Genomic DNA, 12,623 nt, shown 5'->3' with positions numbered 1-12,623 from the left:
AACATGGTAATTATAGCTAATATTTATCATATTTTGGAAATTTCGGTACGGTACGTGTTTGGGATATAGCAACAAACTAAGTCTGGTTTTTAGCTACATAGATATATATTATTTATTACTAATTTTATTACAATATTTGTGATATACAACGACATTAGAAACTTGATTATTAATAATAATAACAGTGCCATCTACGTAAAAGTAAATAAATCCCACTACATGTAGAGCAGTTATATCATTTATATATAACAAATAAAGAATAGATACCAAAAACAACCAAGGTGGATATCCTCGAACCCCTTTTCCCACTAAATGGTACAGCAGCATATCAGCAGATTTACAACACTGGAAACCAGGTTTCGACATCCGTAGTGGGCAGAACACAGATAGTCCATTGTACAGTTTTGTGCTTCACTTCAAATAAAATCAAAACCATTGGAATAATTTCTTTCGCGATGCATTTGTTTTTCACACAATGTCCAAATATTTTCACAAGCGATCACTTGTAAGAAAATAAATATATTTATTTTAACAAAAAACACCATTGTCAAACGTATCAAAAGGCTTAACGATGCCTGAAAGTACAAACATATTTCCCGTACTTTTAACTTTCTTCATATGAAAGAGCTAATGAGCTTCAGTACCGAACGTTATTTCAAAACAGACGTTCTTGGTGTGCATCAACTGTAAGCTAGCGAACATAAACTGTAAGCTAGCGAACATATAACTTTAAGATAGGGGGGCTCGATTCTCTGTAGTAGATAGAGCATAAATATACCATTGTTTAGCACTGGGTTAGAAATAAATAATTCAAAATAAGTCTAAGAAAGTATGAGTAATTTAATACATATTATAGAAAACGAAATATTATCAAATTTATTGTATTGAATTATAATATGGGGAACAATCATCATTTATAAAACAACAGCAACCCAATAAATAATGGGTAAAAGTATATTCAGGAAATATCTATGCTCATCATATATCAAAGACAATTGAATAAAAACAGGGTAAAAATACATTATGGAAATGCCCATCTTCATTATAGAGCAAAGGGAATCCAGTAAAAAAAGTGTAAAAATACATTGAAGAAGTATCTATTTTCATTATAGATTAAAAGCAATATAATAAACAGGGCTTATCTTCATCGTTTAATTAAAATTATTTACACTCACGTCAATACAACTGTTTATTAATTATCTTCATGGGTTGAAAGATAGGATGAAATAATTTTAACTATTAACGGATGAAGGCAGAAAAGTTCATTGATTGCAAGACTTTGTTTTAATCTAATTGTTAAAATTAAAAAAATATATATTTAATTTAGTTATATCGAATTATTAAACTATATATTTCTGCACAAGACAATTGCATCTTGATATTAAAATAGAGCAACATAAAGGTAAATAGATTTAGATACAGTCAGGCGAATATTTGTTGTTTAGTATCCAATAATATTGTGACTCTATCTCAACTTTACTTTGACTTTTGAAACAGTATGCAAGGAAACAAAGACCTAATTAGCACAAAACATTAGGACGCGACAGCTAGGTAAATTTCGACAATCCAATCTATGTCGTGATTAAAATGTCTTTGTCTTAATGTTCAAACGTCATGTTTTCTTCTTCTTCCTTGTCAAAGTGTTAATTACACCTTATTACTTCATTGGATACAATTTGAATTGAAAGGTGCTTGCTGTAGACCTTCACTGTACTTTCCTCAGACAATTTACTTGTATATAGAAGACTAAACTAACGTTAAACTTCCGAGTTCATGTGCATTACACCTGACAAAACAGCCAGGGATCACGAAAGGATCTAAAATGCTTGACATGGAAACGATAAAGCTGAGCATTACAATTACCTGGACGAAACGCTAATGGCTTTTCGTCTTCATTAGCGTTCTAAACTTGTCGACAAAAGATTATCTTGGATATAAATTTTAATCATCAGTGGCTCTGCGCTTACCAACTGATACTAATAGTTATGAATGGGTAAATTAGAGCCAGACTTCTTAACTGTTCCACGAAATTGATACATTTTAAAGCTCCGGCATTATTTGACACTCTCAGTCACACAGGCAATAGGATATCTGAGGTATTGCACAAGAGTACATGTAAGACTGTATGATAATGTATATATTGAATTAATATGTTAGTGTCAAAGGTAAAAGTAATTCTTGCATTTAATTTTTCGTAAACATGAACTGTTTTACAGCTAAAAAATAAACCAATGAATTAAACCAAAGCAAAACTTATCCACGTATGAGTTATCGTTGGCGTTCACAAACCAAACAAAATTAGAATCTCACTGTATTCTTTCGATCACGTTACTAGCTGATATAAACTATTGTGTTTGGTTCAATCCATTAAAGAGTTATATGATATATAATCATCAAAATACTAATAACTCACATAAAATGTTTCAAAGCCCATAACCTAGTTATTTGTTTCTCGAGGTATTGTAGAAGTTCGAGTCACCTTTCAATAAAACTGAATTTAAATGGTTGATTAATTTGAGATGTCTTTATGAATCATTGTTCTTTGTTGTTGTGTTTCTCAATAAATAACGAATTTAAAGAAGACGATTGTTTAATATCATGTTTATAATTGAAGTTAAGTTTCAAGTAAAATTTAAAAAACAAAAGAAAACTAGTTAACTCGGATGGATCTAGAGCAATTTATTGAAACCTGTGGTTTTCCAAAAAATTTGGTCAAATGTCAGTTTTCTTTGTTTGTAGTTAAACACAAAATGATACCATATACCCAACATGTGCATTCAAACCACCCGGTTATTAATGTTATAAGCTTTCAGACTCACTGCTGAAATAGTTTTTGAATAAAAATACTAATTAAATAATAGTTTCAACCATATAGTTGTACTGCTTAAATATATTAAGATCAAGTGCATACACAAAACTTTCATCACAAACACAATAACATAATGTAATCGCTGATTTGTTTTAATTTTCTCCTAAATGGGAATGTTTCATGCTTCAAACCACGTGCCTTTATTCAGTCAGCTATCTTTTAATAAAACTGGCTCGATAGGTTATTACGCCGTATAATAGCCTTCCATAATACATTCTGTGACTGATAGCTTAATTATTTTTTCATAAAATACATGTCATTCATCACACTGTAATGCTCATGTCCTAATACTTCAATATAATCCTACAATAGAAGATTACATCCTACGAGACACATATTTGGAACCTAAGCGCTCGTATTTACATTAAAAAAATTTATTATCGTTCTGTGAAACACGTATTTTCTTTATTTTTTGGGAGTACTCGTAAATTTCGGAGTTGGCAATACGGGTTTGAAACACAGAACTACAAGCTACAGGAGCGTTAAAAAAGTAACAGTTACTCCTTGTAGTTGATGTTGTTAGCAGCTAGCTGTATTTCTTATCATCAATATATCAAAATTAAAAACGGTGGCAGAAAGGTTAGCAGCTTTTCATAAATATACATTGCTTGTTTGGGAAAATAGAATTTAAAATAATTGTTAATAAAAAAGAAAATCAACTGGAGTATTACTGATGTTCACAATGTACATAGCCGTGCATGCCCAAATGTATTAATATATATATACATATGTAAAACGTAATAGAGAAAATGGTTTTTTTTGTTTAAAATTTCGGGCAAAGCTACACCTAGTCAATATTCGCTAGCCGTCCCTAATTTATCAGTGTAAGGCTAGAGGGAAGGCAGCTAATCATCATCACCCACCGTCGACTCTTGGGCTACTCTTTTATCAACGAATTGTGGGATTGACTATTACTTTATAACACCCCCACGGATGAAAAAGTGAGCATGTTTGGTCTGACTGGGAATCGAACCCTCGACCCTCAGAGTAGGAGTCGAATGCCTTAACCATAAGATGGCCATGCCGGGCCACCAGAGATGATCGATTAAAATTTAGTTGTTAATTAACTGGCATTATTTCTTTCCACAACCTTCAGATTCAGAGTCGAACGCCCTAACCACTTGACCGTGCCGGACAAATGAAGATGGAGATAACAAGAAACACCATTTCTGTGCCAATTTTTAAACAATATAATCATAAATTTCACAGAAATCAGCTTTAAAAGTGTGCATTTTATGAATTGAATTATAATTGTAAAGTAACATTATGTAGGTTGGATATAGAAACCAAACACATACGTTTTTGCGTTTACTGACAGATACTTCACAGTCGTTTAGTTCGTTGTGCTGACTTGATGCTGTTCTTATACGTGACTTTGACACAGTTATAACCAATATATTTTTATTCTCTCATTGTAGTCATTAAAGCGTAAAGAAATCCCTTACAAGTTTATACTGTTTGTAAACAGCTGTACGAGGTTGTGATAGCAGATAATAAACTCTCCTATCTAGTACTGATAAAATACAAGTTGGGCTTCCCATGTCTACAGTGGTTTGGTGCAGAGTGCTTCATATCAATTCTGTTCTTTCTGTGGTGTTCATAAACTCTCGAAGTATTACATTTTACTTAGGTTATTTGAGTATGTTCCTCTTACAAGGCAAAATTATATATACTCTAGCTACCTTCTTAATATTATTGAATTGTGTCTCAAATACACAAACACCACAAGTTTACATGCAAATGCTCACAAACATTTGTTATTATTCTCTGGTTGTAATAATGGATAATTCTTTATCTCATAAACAAATTTCGTTTGCTTGAAGAATAGAATATAAAGACATTACATTGCATTATATATTTTTTCTCTTACCATTTAATTTTTGGAAATTTTACAGAAAGTCACCATATCATAGCTAATTGAGTTATTGTAAGAAACTGGCTGAAGACAATAATGTTTTTGAAAAATCTTAACTATAAACGAATCCACAGAGTGAAACAGTAAGGAAATTAAAATTGTTTAATTATTTAAAACGATGCACTGAAACTCTTTGAAGGAAATAAAACAGTAAGAAACGTTTAATATGTAATGTTGGTTGTAAGTATGTAACTTTAAAGCTGATTTTCACTCTTTCTGTGATTTTACAAATGAACTGTGTATGTTTGGTGTCATTCATTGCAAGGGAACGGGAGCTTTTAACGTTTACACTTATTTACTTTATCGAGCGATCATGGTAGTTAAATTATTAAAGACAGTTTCTATTTACTAATCATGGAATCATCGTACAGCGTGACGACGGAAGGAGGATACAAATCAACGGAAACTCACCAAGTTTTAATCATATATTCAGATACACCTTTGACTACAAAACTTTACAAATTTCCCTGAACACAATTCCAAACTTATTATCATCAGTGCGTTAACAGTGTGAACGGAAATGCTTAGTATTTCGCCCAGTATTAGCATTTCATGGTAGCCAAATATTTAGTAAACTGTGCCGTCAAGTCTTACACGTATTTGACAAAGGCAGGTTTGTTTTAGATGGAATTAATTTTATGAATCCTGCTCAACAGAGAAAATTAAACGGCATTCCATTACGTATTGTAAAGTTAAGAATTGTCTCGTGAAAAACACGTGTGTATCGAACCAAAAACTTCATCAGAATAACAATAAAGTAATGCATCTTTGTTTCCACTATTATTTCAGAGTTTTCAATTACCGCTTGGAAGAAAAGAATACCTCACCCATCTTTACTATTTAACTAAAGGCATTAATTCTTATTACAACATCCAACATCCATATTCATCTTTCTCTCATATTAACTCTATTTCTTTCTCTTTTTCCACACGAAACATTTCTATTGTTAAGTCTGGTTTCTCTAGTACATGGGACGTACATTTATAAGTCAGGGTAAAAATAAATGAAAACATTACCTACATAAAATAAAAATCTCATAGGTTTGTAGTCCATTTTTTACTCCTTGATCAACTGAACTTTATTATGTGATTATACTTATAAGTTAATAAACATACTTTACTCACTTTACTTCATATTTTATTTTGGTCTTACAAGAATATAATCTCATCCATCAATCTTCGTAGTTTTATGACGTGATGATGCTTCATTTCAATAGGTTAGGTTGTCTGTAATTATTTATAAACATTATGTATGAGTCTCTAAGTCAATTACAAGCACCTTTAGTCGCCCATGAAGATTCATTACCAAATTTAACACTTTTGGAAGCTGTAATGACGTTATTATGTTGATCATTCAGGGAAAGTCTAAGGAGAAAAATGACACTTCGCGAATAAGAATGGTGCTTTTAAACACATATACATTATTAGTGAAGTACCACAGAGAGAGTTCAGTTGGAGTACTTCTCACCTGAACTCATTTTGATATATTTTTCTTATAGTTTATTAGTTCTTTTTCACTAACACCTTTATCATAAACCCAGTATTAGAACATGTGATTCATTCTATGAAGTCTAAATAGAGTGATTAACTATTCACAGAATCAGTGAAACAACAAAATCTCCATCGTGGATGAGTACTTCTCCACAAACCATAAAGTGTAAGAGATAATAATAAAAAATGCTGGTGTCGGGGACGGGGAACCAGGGAAGTAATACCAGTGTAATCCATCTAACTTGGTCCCCTGACAGTTTCATGAATAATTCAACTCTATATGCGAGCTGCCAATTAAGATAATGGGTCTTCCGGAACAGGAACGATAGCGTCATCATTCAACCATGAAAGTTCCTTTAATCGTTGTAAACTCGTTTCACACAAGTCCTTCTACTACCTGCTGGAACATTGGTTGAACCGCCTCTTACTAACAGAAGGAGACAGGGGTGTTGTGACTTATGTTGGCATAAACTCGTAAGGTGCCATCTCTTCGCTTCAATAAAGTGTATTGTATTAGAATATAGAAGTGCAGCGAACAATTTCTCAGTTTGTGAATTGTTTAACCATGATACCAATAAGGGCCCAGACCGTAAAAGTATGCCTCTCAGTTTAGATTAAATATCCCTTACTTTATTTACCATGACTGATGAATAGTTTATAAGTGAAAACTTTGTCTTAGCCATTACCAAATAGCGTGCTTCAAGTCCTCGTTTAAACTAAAGTATATATCTTCCATAGCAGCTTCGTCTCATTAATTCACTTTGTACATTAAGGTATTTATAGTATTTTTCACAGTTCAGAAAGGTAAAAAACAGATTTAGATATCCAGCTCAAATTTCAGAATCTACTGTGATAATTTTTTTTTTTTACATATCATCTGATTATAAATTGGCATCTATATATTTAACTGGTTATTTTTCTATCGTACGTAAGAAACGTGATGAATACTTAGCTAAAACACATCAAACATACTGAAAACGGATCATTTTCTTACTAAAACAAGAAATAAATGTTTGTATCGCTGAATTTCAAGCAAAGGAACATGAAGGTTATGTGTACTAACCTTCCTTAAGTGATAGAGTAGAATAAATGTGTCAATCAACCTCACTATTCGGATATAGTAGTCCAAGAGTTGGCGATGGGTGATGTTGGCTAGCCACATTTATTCACAATTTACGGTTCGTGAAATCGATTCCATTCACCGAACATTATCACCCTTTAAATTGCGAGTCGAACACCTGCCTGCTTCAGTGCAAAGAAACCCAAGTCTTTAGGCTCACTACTTATCAGTTACTGTTGTGAAGTTGAGAAATCAAACATCATGCTTGAAGAACGTTTTAATTACTGTATAGTTGCTTTCTTACTTAATCAAGTACAATCTACAACAACCAGTGATGTCGAGAAAACCCACTTAGAGAAATATATAGGCAAAAACGGCTCGTTTGGGTTAAGAAAATATTTTACATAGAAGAGCGAACAACGTTTCGACCTTCTTCGTGAACCTGACGAAGAAGGTCGAAACGTTGTTCGATCTTCTATGTAAAATATTTTCTCAACCCAAACGAGCCGTTTTTGCATATATATAATCTACAACAACGTATTTGATATTTAAAGTAAATATCATTAATTTATGATGATCTTTAAAGAAACAATCGTTTATGTTATAACGTAAACATTATTATTCCACATTCTTTTTAAAAGAAATCTTGCTCTAATGTAAAGTTTTAGGAAAAACAATAGAAAACTCGAACAGTTGTTTTTTACAGTAAATATTTACCTATAATCTCACTCTCCTTTATTTTATCAGGTTCCTTAAGTTTCCAATGCAAATTATAATAAGGTTTTTAGTCACTTTGTTGATTTGTTTTGTGTTTTTTCTTGTAGTTTTTGCATAGGTACTGCATTTTGTCCTTTTAAAAAATATCGACCTTAAAGTAATGTTTATATTTAAACTGAAGGGGTCAAATCAGTTTTTAAATATTGCGCACACAAAACTCAAACAAGAACATTAATAGTCAGCACAAGTAAAGAAGATTTTAACATCACTTTCAGAGATTTAAAACTAAAGAGTGTTTTTAATCATCCTAGGAAAAGGAAAATGTTTATATTTTATTGTAACTAAAAGATGTTACATATTTCACTTTACTTACACAGTTGCAAAGTTAATTATATAGATATTATGACAATATTTTTCAGACATTTTTGAGAGGTAGGGCCACGACTTGTCTTAATTTGTGAATTTTCTTTCTATGCTGTAATACTGCTCTCACAGGTACAAGTTTCTCTGCCATCTTAACATGACTACGAAGTGTGCGACTTACGTGAAACTAGTTTGGCACTAAGTTGCCATTTGTAGCATCCGTGTTCGATAAAACAAGTGTACAACAGTAAAGGATAGACTTAATGATATTATTTTTTTCTTTTTATCATTGACGTAAAATCAGAAATATAAATCAATGGCAATATAAACCAGTCTACTTGAGAAACATTTGAATGTTTGTACTAGATATATTATATTTTCACCAAAATCAAAACATATTTTTATATTTAAAATTAAGTTTATATTTTTCACCAAAGTAAACCAAATGTCTTTGTTTTTTGTTTTGGAATTTTGCACAAAGGTACTCGAGGGCTATTTGTGCTAGCCGTCCCTAATTTAGCAGTGTAAGACTAGAGGGAAGGCAGCTAGTCATCACCACCCACCGCCAACTCTTGGGCCACTCTTTTACCAACGAAAAGTGGGATTGACCGTCACATTATAACGCTCCCATGGCTGGGAGGGCGAGCATGTTTGGCGCGACTCGGGCGCGAACCCGCGACCCTCAGATTACGAAGCGCACGCCTTAAAGCGCTAGGCCATGCCGGGCCCAAACCAAATGTCACCAGGAGGAGTAGCCTTTCTTAACTACTCACATCATCATACAGTAGTGTGTTGTCTGCCAGTCAATCACTAGACACTAAAAGTTACATCACTTTAGAAACGCTTAATATTGCTTAATGTTGTGACCTCAGTAAAACGTGCGCATATCATGAATCACGAGAAGAATTGGGCACTCTGTAAGCTACAACGTAGCGTGACATATAGTTTGAAAAGCAAAAAGATACTAATACTTGTCACTCTTAATTTTGGTTTTATTTACTCTTGAAACAGAAACTTTCACGGACACTGACGAAATACATACAGTACTGTACAAGTCAGGTATCGGTAGCATATGAGTAAAACAAAAACACAACTGCACAAGACAATGTGTACAATAAAATTAAATTGCACGATGAAATATATTGGGTAACTAAAAAAAGATTCATTGCACCTAAACCCTTGTCTTCTCGAATCGCTGACAGTTGTGGTATAGTGGCCTGATTTTATACGAAAATGGGTTGTTTTAAGAAACTCAGTACTTTCTTACAAGTCCGTTAGGGTGTCATAAGTTTCTTTAGTGATCTTTATAAGTTGTCGTTGCTTGAACTCTGCAAAGTAATATTTGATATCCTGTTAAATGCTTATAGTATTTAACTGTGCCTTATTACTATTTGCTGTAATTTTTACTTCTTAGTGCATTATGTGAATAGGTGTATTTTTACGGAACTGATTGTATCGTTATTTATCGCTACTGGTTCTTAGACAAATGTATGAAACTCATAACCACGCCAATTTTTCTAGTAGTTATAGCAAACTAAGTTTAAAGGTTTTCTCTGTAGAGGGTTAGGGAAATTGTCTTTCTTCCATTTATTGTTATAACAATATTTACACTGAACTGACCTTAACGACACAGTCAGGTGTTGAAAGCTCAGGTTTTCTGTACTGTAAAAAGTTGTTTGAAGTGATATTGATTTGATTCATTTAAGAAAATAATGTTGCTAGGCTGTGTCACATGTACTAACTAATACGTTACTCAAAGACCAACGTATTAACACTGTTCGAAAATCTTTTAATGCATTGCTAGGTATACCTTATAGTCACAGGGTAGATGCTTTCCAGGTTTAAATGTTGATAAAACTCTATTTTTTTTTTCCAGCCACTAAGTCAATCAGCCATGAGAGTTTCAAAGGACTGGAGTTCTCCAATGCAACACCAGAGCCAGTGTAAGGCAGCCAGGTGGGAATAAACTGTTAGTCTCTTTCTATTTGACGATTTGCTAAATTAATGTGCTTAAGTTCCTTTCAATGTGAATGTCATGTAAGGCTAGTATTTACAGAAAGTAAGTGAGCTGTGTAAGACATGGTCTCAAAGATTTTCCTGATAAAGACTAAAGCAGATAGAAAATGCAAAGAAAGCATAATCATAGAATAAACATTAGACTTATTAACAGAAAATGAATTTCTAGATTAAAAGCTTGCAGTCAAAATACCCTTTGAGCAAATAAAATGAGATAAATCTAAATATGTTTTAAAGCAAGTTATTCTCTTATACTAAACAATACACTGGTTTACAAAGAACTTCCTCTGTGAGTGAGATAAATCTAGATATGTTCCAAAGCAACTTATTTTCTAACACTAAAGAATACATTGGTTCACAAAGAACTTCTTCTGTGGGTGAGATAAATGTATGTGTTTTTTAAATAAAGTAATCAAACAATTTTCTTCATAATAACATAAATTTATGTTCAGTCTAATTATAGTATCTTTTATTATAGCTTTCGTTGAGTAACACTATTCTTTGCGTTTTATGACAGTAACATAGATTTATTTAATATCTTATAGTAAAACAAGTTTATATATTTTACGACAATACAGACTCTTGAATGTCTAGCTCTGCTATTGCTACTACTACTACAACTTAGGGTATTGATAAAATGAACGTGTCTTAATTTAACCTACCACACCTACACAATGTTACAGCAGTATATTTTCGGACTTACAACGCTAGAAACCGGGTTTCGATATTAGTGGTGGGCAGAGCACAGATAGTCCATCTGTATCTTTGTGCTTGCTTACAAACAAATCGTCTGACTCTGATAGGGCCTGACATGTCTTAGTCGTTAGGGCATGCGACTCGCTACCTACGGGTCGTGAACTTGAATACCGACACTGAACGTGCTTGACCTTTTAGCCATTGGACGTTAAAAATAGATGATTAATCCTTCTGTTCCTTGGTTGAGAGTAGCTGTAGAAGTGGAATAGTTGGAGTTTAATATTTTCTTTCCGTCGAGTTTATCATTTTAGAATAGCAGCTCTAGACGGTTATCACAGAAATGTAGATAAGTTTGAAATTAAACAAACAAACAAATCATTTAACTTGTTTAATCCTATAAATAAATAAAGTTGATATTGCAGTAACAGAAGAAGCACAGATTCGAAAAGGCGTGTTTACTCTGCAGTTTCAATAGTGAAATAGTTTTAGTAACAGTAGCATTTATATCATGAAACGTTAAAACAATATAACAATGGAAAAATGCTAGAAGTTAAAATTATTCATTTCACGTTACACTCAGTTTACCTTATTTTATTATTTAAATTTGAATTAGTTATTTCAGTTATGCTCTGGATGTCAATTACAAAAATAGTGCATGACATCGGTTAGTTTTCTATTACGTAACTTTAAGAGTAATCCGAGGGTCGCGGGTTCGCATCCCCGTCGCGCCAAACATGCTAGCTCTTTTAGCCGTTGGGACATTATAATGTAACGGTCAATCTCACTATTCGTTGATAAAAGAGTAGCCCAAGAGTTGGCGGTGTGTGGTGATGACTAGCTGCCTTCCCTCTAGTCTTACACTGCTAAACTAGGGACGGCTAGCGCTGATAACCCTCGAGTAGCTTTGTGCGAAATTCAACAACAAAAAACTATTACATGACGTTAGAATAGCGCACGGCATTGGATTGTTTCCTAATAGGTATCCTTTGGTTAACGTAAAGCATAAGCTTGTTCTGTTAAATAAAATTAGAACAAAGTAAGGCTTTTGGTTATCATCAGACACAGATATGTATTATTCTACATAAGATATTGATCTTTTTTGTGTTATATAACTTAATGGTGAGTTAAGATATTGAATAGATAATTTTTTTGCTGCTTAAGCATCTGGGTTAAAAATATTATCACTCTTTGTTGTAAAACTCCAGATCATAATCTTAATTCGTAAGTTTCGTCAACTTGTAGAACTATTTTCGGTTCTTTCCTCTAACTTAACAATGAATTAGCAAAAGTAACTTTATTTTAACATTTCCAACGCAGTTTTTAAGCTCAATTTACTTATTGGAAGGTAACAAGACATACTGTAAATATTGACATGTGTTTTTAGATAGCTGTGCATACTTTTAAGTTATTAAAGAAAGAGATATCTTATGCATATGTGGTTCGCTTTTCTGGGATTTTTTTAAATAATTTTTAACTGACATTATATTATTGTACCAT

This window comes from Tachypleus tridentatus, chromosome 4, assembly GCF_004210375.1.
Source record: "Tachypleus tridentatus isolate NWPU-2018 chromosome 4, ASM421037v1, whole genome shotgun sequence".
In the NCBI taxonomy this organism is placed as follows: domain Eukaryota; kingdom Metazoa; phylum Arthropoda; class Merostomata; order Xiphosura; family Limulidae; genus Tachypleus; species Tachypleus tridentatus.
Note: the sequence above shows the minus strand (reverse complement) of the source record.